General features: G+C 40.9%; 1 long non-coding RNA gene across 1 annotated transcript in view; it reads left to right on the top strand.

The window, feature by feature from the left end:
- Window positions 1–2010: 2010 nt before the first annotated feature.
- LOC129058587 (uncharacterized) overlaps window positions 2011–17752 on the top strand; it is a 40626-nt gene continuing 24884 nt past the window's right edge. The window contains exon 1 of the long non-coding RNA XR_008523781.2: window positions 2011–2145. This is a non-coding gene — a long non-coding RNA (uncharacterized LOC129058587). The remainder of the gene's footprint in view (window positions 2146–17752) is intronic.

The following is a 17752-nucleotide window of genomic DNA, read 5'->3' as shown; positions in this document are numbered from 1 at the left end:
AAAGTTGGAACAGTACTTAAGGGTATGGAAATACGTGTGCACTTCATCTAGCCCCCTTCCTCATAATCTTACTCTCCAAAGGATCGTACTTTTAACTATGTTTTTAGCTAGTGGTGTATAACTTTTTTACTGTTACTCAACAATTTGAGAAAATATTATAGTTATATGAGTAAACTTAACTTACAGAGTCAAATTCTTCAATAAAGTTTGTTACAAACAACAGACGCTTCCTTCTCATTTTGTTCCCCTCAGAGGCAAATACTTTCAATTCTTCTGGCTGATTCTTTTGGTAGTTACCTCCATATTACTAAGAATTCTTTTTTCTGTTTTTGCTTCTCAACTTTTCAGTATCTGCTGATTTTTTTCAGAAGATGACAGCCCAGACCTCTTTTACCTCACCTCTGCCCTCATCAAACCACGCACCCTTTGTACCCCATCCCTGTCAGTGAAGCTGTCTTAGAACTTTCTCTACTACCAGCCTGGGATTCAGCTGTCCCAGGTCAGTTGAGAGTTAGTCCCAATCCATTTCCTTTCCAACTTCCAAAATTTTTCTGATATTACACTTTACTCTTTCCTTTTGTTCCTATGGGTTTTTTTTTTTTTTTTTTTTTTTGTCTTGTAAAAAGCCCCTTTACTGTTGTTTTGTTGGGATTTCAAGGCAGAGTAAAAATATACCCATGTGCTCCATCTATCATCTTGATCTGGAAGTCCTATAGTATTTTTTCTTGATTTGTCAACATCAAGAAATATCTATTGATGCTCTCCTTTGAAAAGCAAGCATTTTAGGTCATTTATACTATCCCTTTCACCCTCTTTTATTCTTTTTGATTTAGATTAGTTATATTTTTATTTTTATTTTATTTATTTGGGTCAGATCCTAGGCAGTAGGGACACAGCAATTAAAAAAAATAGTCAAGGTCCCTGCACTCTCAGAGCTTACATGCTAGTAGGGCAAACAGAGTCTCAATTATACATACATACATATACATGTAGTTATTACAAACATAAAAGTATAATGTATAAAATTATAAACATAAAAAATATATATAATTTCTGGGCCTTCTACCTCTGAAGTCTTGTGTCTTTCTCTAGCTCTGGAAAATGTCTTCTATTGTTTTTAAGATATTTTCTCCCCTATATTTTCTGTTTTCTCTTTCTAGACTTTTACTCAATGAATGTTCCCCCTCCTGGTTAGACCTTTCTCCCAGTTCCAGCCCTGCCACGAATTGCTTTCTCATCCCCCTTCTCTCTCCTCTGCTCCATCCCTCTCTTGCTTAACATCCCAGGAAATTTTAAATTATAGCCCCTGCATTCAATGTTTAATGTAGTGATCATATTTTTAATTTTCCTAATGGTATTTGCGAACTTTTGTAACTATTTCTTATTCTCTTATTGCTCCTTTATATAGCCGTGTGCCCTTGTTTAAATGGATGCAGTAGCCACTCAACTTTTTCTGGGAGGCAATTAGATTTCTTTGAGGTTTTCTTCTTCTCCAAAAGTTATTTCTGCTTTCCTGGGGTCACTTGTTCTATTTGATCATATCAGCCCATCTCCTTTGTTTCACTTGTTTGCTTCAACAGCTAGTGAATCTTGGTAATCCTGTCATATTTATGAAGGAATAACTATAGCAATTACCATGAGTAAGTGGCTGGAGTTTTCTCTATTTTGTTATTTTATTTTATGAGATAGGGTCTCACTCTGTAGCCCAGGCGTGGTGCAGTGGCTTGATCACAGCTCACTGCAGCCTCAACCTCCCAGCCTCAAGCAATCCTCTTGCATCAGCCTCCTGAGCAGCTGGGAACTACAGGCACATGCCACCATGCCTATCTAATTTTTGTATTTTTGTGTAGATATGGGGTCTCTCCATGTAGTCCAGGCTGGTCTTGAACTCCTGGGCTCAAGTGATCAACCTGCCTCAGCCTCCCAAAGTGCTGGGAATAAAGGCATGAGCCACCACACCTGGCCTTTCTCTACCTTTTTAAATGTTCATTTTTATCACAGGTTGCCTATGAGTGGACCAGATGGATAAAGCAGAGACCTTCACTTGAAGGGGTCCAGCAGATCAGGTGACCACTTAATGTCCCCTGAAATGTCAAGAAAAAAAGAGTCCAGCCCAAAGGTTCAGCCTCTCCATCAGATGTCCAGGTAGGCATGTTGTTCATTGATTTTGAATCCTTCTCCTAGGACTGAACTTTGACATGACATATGCTCAGAGCAAGGGTCATCTGAGGGAGGGATCCCTTGTAGCTGGCTTGACTATGGAAGTCATGGAGACGGTAGTGTTTAAGCCAGGAATCCCTAGGCCAGGATGTATCAATTAGGAATCTTAGGTTACATACAACAGAAAACATCACTCAAAAATTTATTGACTCAAGTAACAGAAGCCTTGAGTTAGGACGGCCTTCAGGGTTGATAGATCCAGTGGCTTAGCAATGTCACTGAGGAATTTCCTCTCTTCTATTCTCACTCCCTTGCACAGTGCTGACTTTGTTCGAAGGCTGGTTGGTTGACGGTTGACAGCAGCAGGTGGTGCCTTTGTTTCCCCTTTTGTGTCCAGTGGGTGAGAGGCAATGCTTTCGCCCCAGTGTTTCAAGCAAGAGACCTTAATTCTCATCGACAGGATGGCTTACATCACATCTCCAGTCCTGGACCAATGACTAGATTCAAAGGGTATAACGTTCCAATTGTTCTGAGTCAACCAGGGTCTGCCCCTGGTGCTGAATGGGGTGGAGTCAGCTTCCTGGAGTGGGAGGGTGGATAACTAAACAAGACTGTGGACACTGATAGGGTGGAGAGTGGGTACGCGAGAGGCAACCAGCAATATCTACTGCAGCAGAAAATCACAGTTTAGACAATCCATCAGTAGGAAGAGAGGGCTGAGACTGAGCAGTATAGTCTGAGTTTGGGGGCTGCTGAATATCCCAATGTGACTACATAAAAAGTAGAGTAGCATCTTTGTGCCTATCTTTACCTGGTGTATGACTTTCCTCTCTAGGTCTTTAATTTGCTTTCCACTACTCTTCAGATTAGAGACCTTCATGTTTGAGTCAGTATCCCAATAACTCCACTGGACAGACTCAGGAGATCTGTCAATCTCATGCAATTACATGCAAAGCTGGATGTATTTGCACATTTTTCTGGGACACAACAGAAGGCTGGCACCCTATCGCCTTCTTGCTGATCAGCCTACCCTGATCCCTGTGATTCCTGCCCACCTGTATCCTAGACACACACACATACCTCTTTCTTTCTGCTTCTACCAATTTCCATGGGGTTGACCTAGTATATACTTGATCCTTTCACGTTCGTTGACTTTAAAGCAATGAGGAAAGGACAGATGGTTGATAAATGGAGTTGGGTTATCTAGCTAAATATTTAGAAAAGATAAGCCTTGCAATTTCTACACAAAAATAGATTCCATATGGTGTAAGAGAATAAATGTAAAAAGTTTTACCAAGAACATACTAGAAGACATTATACTTGAATAACAATATAATTTTTAAAGTATGAAAGGAATTCCTTAACATAAGCTCAAGGGCAGTTATCTTAAAAGAAAATTATGTAGGGATTAAAAACCTCTGAACATCAAAAAGAAACATAAAAGATTAAAAAGCAAATAAACTAAAAAAAATATGAAACATGTGTGGCCAGGGATTAATATAATTAATCTATAAAAACATCCTTATAAATCAGTAACAAAAGATGAATTCTCCAAAAGAAACGTGGGCTACAGACATGAGCAGTTAGTTTATAAAAGATGAGTTACAAAGTACTAATAAAAACAAATAAAAATATGAAAACCTTCCATCTTACAACAGAAGTAAGAAAATAAAAACAATGAGATTTTTCTTTAAAATTATAACAGTCAATAAAAGAAAGCTATAAGGAAATGAACTGGGGTATGGTCTACTGATGGAGTTTAAATTAGCACCACATTTTTTAGACTGCCATGGTAGTTTTTAGCTTATAAAACTATAAAGTATCAAAAACCTTAAAAATGTGTGTTTTTTGATTTAGCAATTCCATGTTTGGAAATTTAGTGTAATAAAATAGTCACATAGACAAAAATGTAGGTTCAAGGATATTTATTATAATGCTGTTTGTTTAGTGAAAAATGGGAACATTCCATTGTTTACTAAAAGCATGTTGATTGAAGAAATTATGGCCCACTTTTACAATGAAATGCTGTGACTATTACAAATAATTTTAAAGAAATATGTCCAAAGACATGGAATTCTGCTGAAATACATTATTGAGTGAAGAATGGGAGTCATGAAGTAGAAGTACCATGATCCTTCTCTTACAGTATGTATTTATATACAGAGATACACAGAAAATTATCCTCTGAGCAACACTGTCCAACAGAAATATAATGCAAACCACAAATATATTTTTATGTTTCCTAGTAGCCACATTAAAAAGATAAAAAGAAACTAATATAACAAATAATATGTTTTATTTAACCTTATATATTAACAATATTTTAATTTCAACATGTAATCAATCCTAAAATTATTAACGAGATATTTCACATCCTTTTTCCATATTAAGTCTTTAAAATCTGATGTGTATTTTCCTCTTACAACACATCTAAATTCAGACTAGCCACATTTCAAGTGCTTAATAGTCATGTGGGACTAGTGGTTATTAATTTGGAGAGTGCAGATCTAGAATTATATTCACCAAGCTGTTAATAGCAGTTGGAATAATTAGTGTCCTTTTTTGTTTTTTTCTGTTATTTGTATTTTCTGGAATAATCATGAACTACATTTTTAATAGGAAAAAATGAGCAAAGAAACTTTTCTATTCGCTGAAAAGAGGGAGTAAAAATAATAATTTTAATATCAGACCAAGCAGAAGCAGAAAAGAGAATCCACTGCATTGATTACATACTCCCAAAGAGTGGAACAGAGCTCCTGAGATCTCCACAGGTAAACCCCCAGTATAGTACACCCTATGAGGGTGCTTAGTTATTTCAGGGAAACTGGAATTTTGTTCAAGTAAAATTACTGATTTTAAAAATGGCTATCACCTAAACTTTGGAAATGAGAGTAATGCTACAGACGTGTGATGAGAAAAACATTTGAAACCTTTCTCCATGTGGATGGTAATCTTAAACGAAGAATTGGAAGAATCCTGCAATACACTTGTCCATTAAGCCAGATTGGTGGGTGGAATTATTCCAGAAGAGATAACATAAAAATAGAATCATTATTTAATTACAATTCAATTATTCAAATCTCTTCACATCATGTATACTTTAAATGAGGAGCTAGAAACAGCTTATTCTAGTCATTAGGATACACATGTAACACAGGTAGTGATTCCCCTCCAGCTGTAAGCCTGTGAAATCCAGCAAGGGACCCACATGAAGCAAAGTAGGTAAGCTGAGGAACTAACAGCATTCTTGCAAATAAGCTTGTTTTTCCAATTTTGGGCCTGCCAATTAATTTTCTTTAATTATCCCAAGGGTTAAAGATAAATAAGCTGTAAATTCCGTATTTTATTTGCTGGTACCTCCACAAGGTCTAGCAGAGGACCTAGTATATGATAAAAGCTTGTTACTAATTTACTTAATAGCACTATTTAGTGACTATCTATTGCATGTCAGACCCTGTTATGCTTGGAATACATCAGGGAACAAACAAGTCAAAAATCCCTCACGGAGCTTCCATTCTAGTGAGGTGAAATAGATACTAAACAATATACATGATAAATAAGTAAATTACATAATATGTTATAAAGTGATAAATGCCATGAAAAAAGTAGAGGTGACTACACACTCATGTTCATTGTAACATTATTCACAACAGCTAAGAGATGAAAGCAACCTAAGTGTTCATTGATGGATAAATGGGTAAACAATATGTGAGTAGATAGATGTGTAGATAGATAGACACATATATGTGTACAATGTGTCTTAGTCTGTTCCTGTTGCTATAACAAAATTCCTTAGGCTGGGTTATTTATAAACAACAAATTTATTGCTCTTAGGTCTGGAGGCTGAGAATTTCAAGATCAAGCTGCCAATACATTCAGTGCCTAGCGAAGATTTGCTCTCTGCTTCAAAAGGGGTGCCTTTCAGCTATGTCCTCACATGCCGGAAGGGGAAAACACTGTGTTCTCATATCATGGAAGGGCAGACAGCTCCCTTCAACCTCTTTTATAAGGGTATTAATCCTGTCCATGAGGGCAGGGCCCTCATGAGAATCATTTTCCAAAAGGCTCCACTTCTTAATACTATCATATTGGATATTAGATTTCAACATATACATTTTGGGGGAAATACCAACAAGCACATGAAAGCATTCTGGCCCCCTGAGTTTGTCCTTCTCACATGCAAAATACATTTATCCCATTCCAATAACCCCAAAAGTCTTTGTTTCAACATCAGTGCAAAAGTCTAAAGTTCACAGTCTCACTCAAATATCATCTAAATCAAATAAGACTCAAAGGTGTGATTTATCCTGAGGCAAATTCCACTCCAACTATGAGTCCGTGAAATCTAACAAGTTATGTGCTTCTAAACTACAATGGTGGGATAGACATAGGGCAGGCATTTCCATCCTAAAAAGGAGAAACAGGAAAGAATGGGGGGATAACAGGTCCCAACCAAATTTAAAACTCAACAGGGCAAACATTAAATCTCAATGTTCCATAATAACCTTCTTTGACTCCATGTCCCACTTTCTGAACACACGGGTGGGGTTTGGTCTCCCAAGGCTCTGGGTGGCCCTGCTGCTATGGGTTCCTGGGTGTGGCAGCTCTCACAGATTGGAGTTTTGTACCTGCAGTTCTTCCAGGCTGGGGTTGCACAATGGGGGCTCTATAGCTCTGGGGTATTGGGAATAGCCCTGACCCCCATGGCTTCACCAGGCATTGTCTTAGTGGGGACTTTCTGAGGTGGTCGCACCCTCAGGGTTCCACTGGGTATTGCCCTAGTTGGGGCTCATTATAGTGGTCCCACCCTTGCTGTGGTTCTCTTCCTGGGCCTTGAGGCTCTTTGGGGCATCCTTCCAAATCTAGGTGAGGGTAGCCATCCCTTCACAGCTCATCCACCCCCACACCCTGGTGGAGATGGAACCTCATAGATGCTGCCAAGGTTTACCACCTGTGCTTTCTGGAAGGACTGGACAAGCTGCACCTGCTTGAGTCACAAGTGGAGTGGCCAAGGAGTGCTGCACTGTAGTCAGGGGAGTGGAGCCTTAAAATCATTCTGCTCTCAAGGCCCTGATATTCTGGGCCTGTGATGGGTAGGGCACCCCTCAAAGATCTCCAAAATGCCTTTGAGGTCATTCTTGCATTGTCATAAAGAATAGCACTAGGCTTCTGCCCACCCACATTAATCTCTTTATCAAATGGTCACTCGGCCATGCCCTTGGTGGTATCTCCCAAACATGCCTTTCCATTCTTTACAATATAGCCAGGCTGAGAATTTTCGAAAATCTTTTTTTGCTTCTCTTTTGATTATTAATTCCATCTTTAATTTTTTTTTGTTTCTTCTTCCATTTTACTATAAGTAGTCAAGAGCAGCCATGCCACACCCCCAACACTTTACTTATTTCTTCCACCAACTATTCTATTTCTGCACTCACAAGCTCTGCCTTCCACAAAACACTAGGACATGAATACAATTTAGCCAAGTGATCACTGATCCTTTATAACAAGGATCACTTTTCCTCCAGTTTTTAATAATATGTTTCAATTTCTGCCTGAGACTTCATGAGAACGGTTTTTATCATCCATATTTCTACCAATATTCTAATCATGATCTCTTAGGTAATCTCTAAGAAGATTGAGGCATTCTCTATGGCTCTCTTCTTTTTTTGAGCCCTCACACTAATCACCCTTATGCTCTGTTCACAGCAGTGTAGGCTTTTTTCAGCATGCACCGCCAAACTCTCAGTCTCTACCCATTACCCAGTTCCAAAGCCATTTCTACATTTTTACATTTTTAGCTGTTTGTTATAATAGCACCCCACTTCTCAGTACCAATTTCTGTCTTAGTTCAGGCTACTATAACAAAATACTTTAGATTGAGTAATTTACAAACAACATAGACTTATTGCTCACAATTCTGAAGGCTGGAAATTCCACAATCAAGGTGCCAGAAGATTCAGTGTCTGGTAAGGTTTCACTCTGCTTCATAGATCTGGCCTTCTGACTGTGTCCTCACATGGCCTAAGGGCAAGTCAACTCCCTTCAACCTCTCTTATTTATAAGGACACAAATCCCATTCATGAGGGTGGAGCCTTCATGATTTAATCACTTCTCCAAAGGACCCATCTCTTAATACTCTCACACTGGATACTAGGTTTCAACATATGCATTTTGGGGGGACACCAACATTCAGACCATAGTACAGTGGGATATTATTCAGCCTTAAAAAGGAAGGAAATTCTGACACACACTACAACATGGATAAACCTTGAGAAAAATATACTAAGTGGAATAAGCCAGACACAAAAGAATGAGTACTATATGATTCCACTCATAAAATACCTGGAGTAGTCAAATTCACAGAAACGGAAAGTAGAATGATGGTTGTCAGGGGCTGGAAGGGGAGGAAAAGGGGAGTTGTTTTTTAATAGGCACAGAGTTTCAGTTTTGCAAAATGAAAAAGTTCTGAATATTAGTTAAAACAATGTGAGTTACTTAACACTACTGAACTGTACACTTAGAAATGGTTTAAGATGGTACATTTTATATTAAGCACTTTTTGCCACAATTTAAAAATATTTGAAAAATAGAGAGTAGGACCGGGGTGCTGAGGGCAGGGGGCTCAGGGAGGTCTCAATTTTAATGGAGTGGTTAGGATAGGCCTCATTGTGAAAGTAACATTTCAGTGAAGATTTGAAGGAAGGAGGGGATGGCCACATGGCTATCTGGAGGATACTTACATTCCAGGCAGAGAGAACAGACAATGCAAAGGAGAGGCCTTGGCCTCATATGTGTGAAGAATGGCAAGGAAGCTGATAGGATTGGAGAGGAGTGAGAGGAGGGGAGAGGGAGATGAGGGTAGTCAGGTGATGGGAGCCAGGTCATGAAGGGCCCTGTACAACATTGTAAGGACTCTGGCTTTTTGTCTGAGATGGGAGCCATTGGAGAGTCCTTAGCTGAGGGGTGACAAAATCTAACTTAGGTTTACAGGGGATTGCTCTAAACAAGGGAAAGGGTGGAAGCTGGGAGACCATTTAGGAAACTGTTAGAATGGTAAAAATGTTGCTCTAATAAAGAAATGAATGAAGAAACTGATAAATAAATGGAAACCATAAAATTAGAGAATTTTGAAGCTGTTATATATTATTGTGTAGTGAAGAATTAACTTTACCCAAAGCAAGTTCTGTTCTTTGTCCTCAGCTGCTAGAAGCTGATCTCTAGGTCCCTTGAATGTCTTGTTTGGTAGAAGTATTTTTGTTTGCCAAGGGTTTTTAGCCACTGGACAGCCTAATAATGCAATATGATTGGGACTTTGGCCCATGCCATATCAGTTCTGATCTTTTCCCAGTTTCAGTTTAAGAACCGGAAACTAAAACTTTTAGCCCCAATCTACAGGAGAGGCAGAGGGACTAAAGATCAGCTAACATGGGCAGTATGTGATCAAGCCCCAATAAAAACACTGGACAATGGAACTCGGTTCAGCTTCCCCAGTTGGCAGTACCCTTGAGTATTATTACTAATTGTAGCTGGGAGGAGGTAACATTATCAAGGACTCCACAGGAGATGACTGACAGTTTTCTGTTTGGGACCCTCCCAGATCTTGGCCCTATGTATCTCTTTCTTTGGCTTGTTCTGACTTGTATCCTTTTGTTATAATAAAACCGTAATTGGAAACATAGCTCTTTCCTAAGTTCTGTGAGTAGTTCTAGCAAATGGTCATGCCTGAGAAAGTCTGTGGGTAGGGACCCTTGAATTTATAGCTAGTTGGTCAGAAGTGAGGGTGGCCCTGAAGCTCTCTAAACTTCCAGCTGGTATCTGAATTTTGAGCAGATGTGGTAGTTGTGTTGGAAGACTGTGCCCTTAACTGTGAGTTTGCCAAACTCATTACAGCTATGTATTTTATTACAGTGGCTACTGAACTATATCATATGCATTCTATCACAAATTGTCACTTCCTGGATCAGAAGTTTGCTAATTACAGCCCATAGGCAAAATATGGCCCACTGTCTATTTTTACAAATCAAGTTTTATTAGAAAACAGCTATGCTCATTCCTTTACGTATTGTCTGTGGCTGCTTTCATGCTACAACAGCAGAGCTGAGCAATTGTGGCAGAGATGGTACTGTCTGCAAAGCCTAAAATATTTACTGTCTGGCTCTTCATAAAAAAAAATTTGCCAGTTCCTGCTACTGACCTGGACCTGACCTTGACCTGGGAATTGGGAGTATGAACACAGAGGGTCACTAAATATGGACATTGTCTTTCACAGGACAACATTTTCACGATGGTTCACACAGGACAAGGAAAGTGAGGCACAGTAATGGATTCGGCAAAAGAAGGGCAGATTGCTAGTTAAGTGTGGCACTATTGCTCTATTAATGTAAAATGACAGCTGTCAAAACTGGCTTCCACCTTGACCTCTGTCATCAAAATATATTCTATAGGCCAGGTGCCGTGGCTCATACCTGTAATCCCCGCACTTTGGGAGGCCAAGGCAGGTGGATTACTTGAGGTCAAGAGTTCAAGACCAGCCTGGTCAACGTGGTGAAACCTGGTCTCTACCAAAAATACAAAAACTAGCTGGGCATGATTGTGCATGGCTGTAACCCCAGCTACTCAGGAGGCAGAATCAGGAGAACTGCTTGAATCCAGGAGGCGAAGGTTGCAGTGAGCTGAGATTATGCCAATGCACTCCAGCCTGGGCGACAAGAGCGAGACTCCATCTCAAAATACATATATATATATCCTGTAGAAGGATTCTTTTTTTGGTCCCCATGACTCACATCTCTAATTTTAGGCTTAGCAATGATGGTAATTTACATTAAATTTTCTACAAACCTTGCCAACAACTAAGATAATAGGTGTTCACTTCTTTTAAACAATGCTAACTGGAGTCATTGCGTCTGAAGATTGGCTCAAATTCCATTCTGAATCCTGTAGAAAGTGAAATGCTGCCCCGATATTCTACCAGGACTCTGGAAGTTATGTCCAGAGGGTCACTCACACCGAGCACCTGTCTCTGCTGAACTAGTTATGTTCTGGGCTTCTCTTCCCACCCATGTATGTTGTTCCCAGCCTGCCTCCTTGAACCATCTCTGACACTCATCCACTTTTAGACTCACAGAAGATTGTTTCAGGTTTATAAGAACATGCTGAAAGTTAGGAAAGACAGAAGAACTTGACGTGGCAGTCAACATCGGCGACTTACAAGTAAATACTACAACACTACGTTTCCCAAACTGTGTGCGGAGACACCTTGAGATGCTGTAGCCAACTTATGGAAATGCTATGAGGGGGCTGGGCATGGTGGCTCACGCCTTTTTAAATCCCAGCACTTTGTGCTTTTCGCCATGTTGCCCAGGCTGGCCTCGAACTCCTGAGCTCAAGCAATCTGCTGAGGAGCTTGAGACGATCCTGGGCAACATGGCGGAGCCCCGTCTCCGAAAGATGCAAAAATTAGCCGGGTGTGGTAGCACACACCTGTAGCCCTAGCTACTGGGGAGCATGAGGTAGGAGGATGGCTTGAGCCCAGGAGGTGTAGGTTACAGTAAGCTGAGATCGCACCACTGCACTCTAGCCTGGGCAACAGAGCCAGACTTTGTCTCCGAAAAAAAAAAAAAATACAAAGAAAAGAAATTCTATGAGGTATTTTACATTTTCAAGGTAAACAAAGCGATATTCAGTATCTCTCAGGTACTGCAGCAGAAGTTATTAGCTCAAAGTAGTTCACTGTTTCAACAGTAGATTGCGCCACATCCTTTCAATGATATCTTTGTGAATCTGGATGTTCAGGGTTACTGAGATAAAAAGCAAGCACTGAGTGAAAATCAACATGGAACAGGAAATGAGGGTGGGGGGCGTCCAATCTTAGTCCAAAGTTTGAGAGGTGTGCACATCCAAGGTACACCCGTCTGATTAATCAATCATTGTAGTTATTTAACAATAAAATAACATTATTTTTATTTAAATTTACATTTTTATTTCAAACTACAATTAAGTTGTTAGGACATATTAAGCTTGTTGGGTTTGCTACTTAATAAAGGAACTGTTCTTTCTTGTGCCAGGGGACACTATGAAAAAATGCCAGAGGCACCAAGGGAGCTGTGAACCAAGAAAGTTTGGGAACCTGCTGTTACAGTAATTACTACTGTTGAAAAAAAGTCACTGGGTGATTTCTACCATCTTAGGTGTCAGCTCCTGGCTAAGGGGCTAGGCGTTTATTTTCTTTCTCTGCTGTTTTCTATTTCCCAGCTGCTATTTGCTTCCCATGCAGAACCCTTTAGTCATCTTTTCTGTTTCCCTGCCTCCTTTCAGACCGTGCCCTCAGGGCGCTGCTCCCTTCTACCCTCCAGCAACTTATCAAGGTATTTCTCTAAACAAAGACAATTTCCTCTCTAAAAGAAATTCTTTTACCAGCATTAAAAAAAAAACAAACTTCTTCTTCTAGTATAAATTGCTGTGCTATGGGCCTTGAATCACCAGAGCACTGGCACTCAAGGACAGGGTGAAAGGCAGGCCAAATCAAAGGTAAAATTGGTGAATAAAGGCAGAGAATAGGCCTAAGAAAAAGTTGATTGCTTCACAATTTTACTGTGATCACAAGCAGTGTGCCCAAAACACATTTAAATCTGTCCAGAGTCCAAATACAGAGCATGTAACAGATAAAATCTTTTTCCTTAACTCTCTAAACTGAATATTTTGTAACCTCAAAAGGCAGGATTTTATATCATTGGGATGCTTTATTTCTTCCTGTAATTAAATATACTGGTATAAGCTGTGAGAGCAAAAGCTGGAAATTTAGTCCAGCAGATATGTCTGTTTTCTCAAACATTTTAATGAAATTTTTCTTGATCATCATCTTTGGGCTCGGAGCATACACACCAACCACTCCTTGCCTTGCTTTATCCTTTATTCCATTCTTATTTCAGAAGAACATTATACAATTTTGCCGATCTGGGAATGTGGGGGAAAAACAACTGATTCTTTTATGAGAGCAGATTGGTCCTGGCATTTGTGAAGCCCTGGCTGCACTGAGGTCCAATGAATGAAAATATCTGTGTTCTCTCCACCTCCGGCTAGCTGCAGCAATATCCTCTTCCACATCCATCACTGTCTCATGCCTGACAGAGTGATAGACACACAAAATCATTCCTTATTGTAGTAGAAATCTCTCACCCAAATGGTTTTCTGGTAGTTACTCTGACTCAACTCTGGCCAACAGGCTCCTGTAAAATGGGTTCCACGTTCTGCTCTGCATTGCAAGAACCACCTGTTTCTAGGTTTCATTGCATTTATTTGCATTAACCTCCATAGAAAGCAGGACCTCTGCACTGCTTACAACACTCTGAGAGGCCATTTACATAAGCTTTTGCATTTACATAAGGCATAGATTTAATGGATGAGGATGAATGTGGCATTCTTGGTGCTTCTGTTGGGAATGCTTGCTAGGAATTATTTCTGGTTCATCAGTCTCAAGGACCCAAGATCTCCTGAAATTTTGAGTGGAAAGTCCATGTTTTATTTCCTATCCTAATGTGTCTAGAGATCTCAATCTGATCTCTACCAAGCATTTTTTTAAACAACTCCTACTTAGTCCTACTTAGTCCTTAGTTAGGCACCAGACTAAGTGCTTATGGTAACCCTTCTCCAAACATGGCCACCATCAATTCCTTCCCCTCCTGGATGCACATGCTTCCTCATTTGAAAAGATGAAGCTTATTTCTCCTTCCCTTGAATCTAGGCTGGCCCTTTGAGTTTCTTTGACCAATAAACATTGGTGGAAATGACACTGTGCTGGTTCTAGGTCTAACCTTTAGGAAAGCTGGCAGTTTCTGCTTCCTCTCTCTTGGGTGCCAGCTGCCAAGTAGGGTGACCAAATACTCTGATACTACCATGTTGTATGAAAGTCCAGTTAAGGCTGGGTGCGGTGACTCGTGCCTGTAATCCCAGCACTCTGGGAGGCCAAGACAGGAGGATTGCTTGAGCCAGGAATTCAAGACCAGCCCAGGCAGGCAACACAGTGAGACTCTATCTCCATAAAAAATAAAAATAAAAAAATTAGCCAGATGTGGTGTGCACTTGTAGTTCCAGCTACTTTTGGGGCTGAAGTGGGAGGATTGCTTGAGCCCAGGAGGTGGAGGCTGCAGTGAGCCATGATCATACCACTGTACTCCAGCCTAGGTGACACAGCAAAACTCTGTCTCAGTAAACATGAACAAGAAAAAAAAGAAAGCCCAATTACCAAATGGAGAGGTCACAGACACACACACACACACACACACAGAGAGAGAGAGAGAGAGAGAGAGAGAGAGAGAGTGCACCATCTTAGATGTTTCAGCCCCAACAGCCACCACACAGAGGAGAAGGAACCACCCAGCCGAGCCCAGCCTAGATGGCAGAATTGTGAGAAATCACAACTGTTGTTTTAAGTCACTAAGTTTCAGAATGATTTGTTGTATAGTAGCAGATAACTGAAACAGTGCTTAACAAGTATTATTTAAATTAATAAATATAACAATCAACCCTGTTAGGTATGAACTACTCCCCACATTTCACAAATGAGGACACTGAGGTTTTACGAATTACACGACCTGCAGGATGTCACACTGCTAGTAAATGGCTGAGCTGACACATGATCCCAGGCTGCCTGATTTCAGTCTTCTCACTTAACCAAAATACGCTCATGCCTCTCCACAGAGAATCAGGACTCCCATGTGCATGGTCTATAATAGTGGTATCCTTTGTTCAAAGGAAATATGTTAGAATTCTTGGATTAACAGATGCTAATGGCTCCTGACTATCCCTTTCATTCATGGTTCCCTAAAGAAGCCCCTATGTCAGTCTTTTTACAAAGATAGATGGTGGCCGTGTGAACCATGTCTGGGAATGACAGCTGCTGACAGGAACAAGAGGACAAGAGGACAGCTGGGAAAGGAAGTGGCATTTGTCGAATAGCTGCCATGTGCTGCTATCTGTACATGACTGACTGATTAATCCTTAGGCAACCTAATAAGGGCAGCATAATTATCTCTGCTTAATAGATGAGAAAACTGAGACACAGAGAAGTTAAGGAACTTGCCCAAAGTAACCTAGAAGTAAATAGCAAAGATGGGATTTGACCTCAAGTCTATCCCTCTCTGAAGTCTGCAGTCTTTCTGAATTAACCAAACCAAAGACCTAGGCTTATACTAGTTGTATAAGATTGAGACTTGAGATTTTTACTGTTGGAGGTAAGGAAGTTTTCAGGTTTTAAGCTTTATTTCTCAATGTACTAATTTTGCCATAACAAAAAGCCAACCTGGGGGTAAAAACAGGAAAAGCAACAACAATGGGAACTAATTAAAATGCAAACCTGTGTGGGAAAGCGAAGTCAAACAGAAAGAACTCTTGACTGCAGCCTTCTGAGGTAACCAAGCATTGGGAGGGTTGCTGCTCCGTGGAAGGTCTTGACATCAGTTGATGGGGCTAATCCTCACAACAGGGTCCTCATGCTCACACAGAATGATACCCAGTTCATTCCTCTGCATCAAACACCTACAGCAGACACTGCTAGTTGCTATAGGGAGTCTCTAAGGAATTTTAAAATGTCTTGGGAAGTTAAATCAATCTCTAAAAATTGCCCTGCATGTTCTATGGCTCCAAGGTACATTAGCAAAGATTCTAGAGTCCACAAGAACTTCTGCAGCCTTGTAGTTTCTGTCCACTTAGAGGAACCCTAGCTCAGTAGCTGAATCCTGGGACAGTATGTCTATCTTTGTGAAAACACACAGACACACACACATATACACACACACAAATACAGCTGATAAGCCTCACGGTGTGGACCTTTATCAGCAAGCCATGCACTGTTCTAGCTTCCTTTGGATTTCCTAGTTACTTAGGAGTCAGTCTGGATAGCTCTCTCTCTCTCTCTAGCTCACTCACTGGTTCTGTCTTCTCTATCAGAATAGAGGCTGCAGGACCAGCTGAGCATTGTCTGTGTTCCCTGTAGGCCGCACTAGAGACACGTGAAGTCTGCCCAGTCTGTTCCTGCATTCTGTTTCCTTCTGCCTTCATCCCTAGCACACAAGGGATGCAGGCATCTTTGGAATGCTCCCCCTTACCCAGGCCCACAGCAGGTGCTGAGGCTCTGGAAGTCTGTGGTTACTGACTATGACTGTTCCCTCTGGGATTGCCTTGGGAGAGGAAGCGTGACCAGCCACCCACATGCTGTGAGGGTCCCCTACTCCTCCTTGTAGCTAGATCCAACTAGGAGGCTGCAGCAGGGAGTCTGGAGGGGCCTTCCCACCTCTAACATTGTAAGACCAGACAGTCTTTCCCCATTAGCAGACTGCCATGCTGGGAAGGGCAAGCCTTTCCTTCCCACTCTCAAAGGCTCAGCCCTGCTGTGCCCATGTGGGGAGCCCTTCTAGGGTCATTCTTGGAGGGCAATGCATGGATGAATCTATGAGCTTATGTGGGTTTTGCTCTCCACACATAGGACTATCTGCCTATTTACATAATAAGAGGGAAGCAGACACACATGTGGGGTTGCCTTAGTAATTAGACACATGGCTGGTCCCTTCTTTTGTTGCCAAGTAATTGCTGCATCTGGTTTACCCCAAGAATGACTCTCCTATTAAAAAGCAGAGGGGAGGAAATAAAGACCTTATAAACCCACGCATATCTGCTGGTAGAGCTGCTGGAGAAGTAGGCAAATTAAGAGCCTCATATTGTAATTTTGTTTAAAGCAAAGCAGCAACAAGCACCACTCCTGCCACCCCTCTCCCCATCTCATAAATGCTTCCAAAAGCTTTAGACAACTGGAGCTTATGAGAAACTGACTAACAATATTTTTGGAGCTATGAAGTCATCTGTCACACCACCAGGAGGATTGGATCTGGGGCTCCGGGCTCCATGACCATATATAATATTAAATCTTGCTTGCTCCTCTGCACACTGAGCTATAAGATCATGTTTATTGTCCTCTCCACAGCTGCATTAAAATGATCTGTGAATCTGTCTGAAAAGGTTCTTTGCTCATCACTGCAGAGCAAGGCTCAGGCTCGTGGCTGAACAGGGAGGCACACACTCTCAGATAAAAATGGTAAAGTATGGAAGAGAAAAGACTCAGATATGGGATTTCTGGGTTGGAAAATGACTTTGGCAAGTCATGCAATCTTCCTGAGACTCAGTTTTCTCATCTAAAAAATGGGAATAAGAATAGCTAGCTCACCAGGTAGACAGCTAGATATTTGCCTTGACTGTCTCACAGGGTTATTTTGGGGATCAAATAAGGTAGCAAAAATAATGTGGATTTTTAATCACTATAGAAATATGAGATGCTATTATTTGGCCCAGCCATACTGCAAGGAGAATTCTCAAGGCAAACGTGGAGAGGAGCCTGCCTTGATTGCGTCAGCTCGGAGTTACTCTTTTAAGGACCCTTGTCCTTATGATCCTTCCCAAGGTATAGGTTGATTTTATTTTCTTCCTCTGTAAGAAGAGCAAATGCAGCCAGGTGTGGTGGCTCATGTCTGTAATCCCAGCACTTTGAGAGGACAAGGCAGGTGGATCACTTGAGGTCAGGAGTTTGAAACCAGCCTGGCCAACA

This window comes from Pongo abelii, chromosome 2 (assembly GCF_028885655.2).
Source record: "Pongo abelii isolate AG06213 chromosome 2, NHGRI_mPonAbe1-v2.0_pri, whole genome shotgun sequence".
Taxonomy (NCBI): domain Eukaryota; kingdom Metazoa; phylum Chordata; class Mammalia; order Primates; family Hominidae; genus Pongo; species Pongo abelii.
The sequence above is the reverse complement of the archived record's forward strand: the minus strand, read 5'-3'. Positions and strand labels throughout refer to the sequence as shown.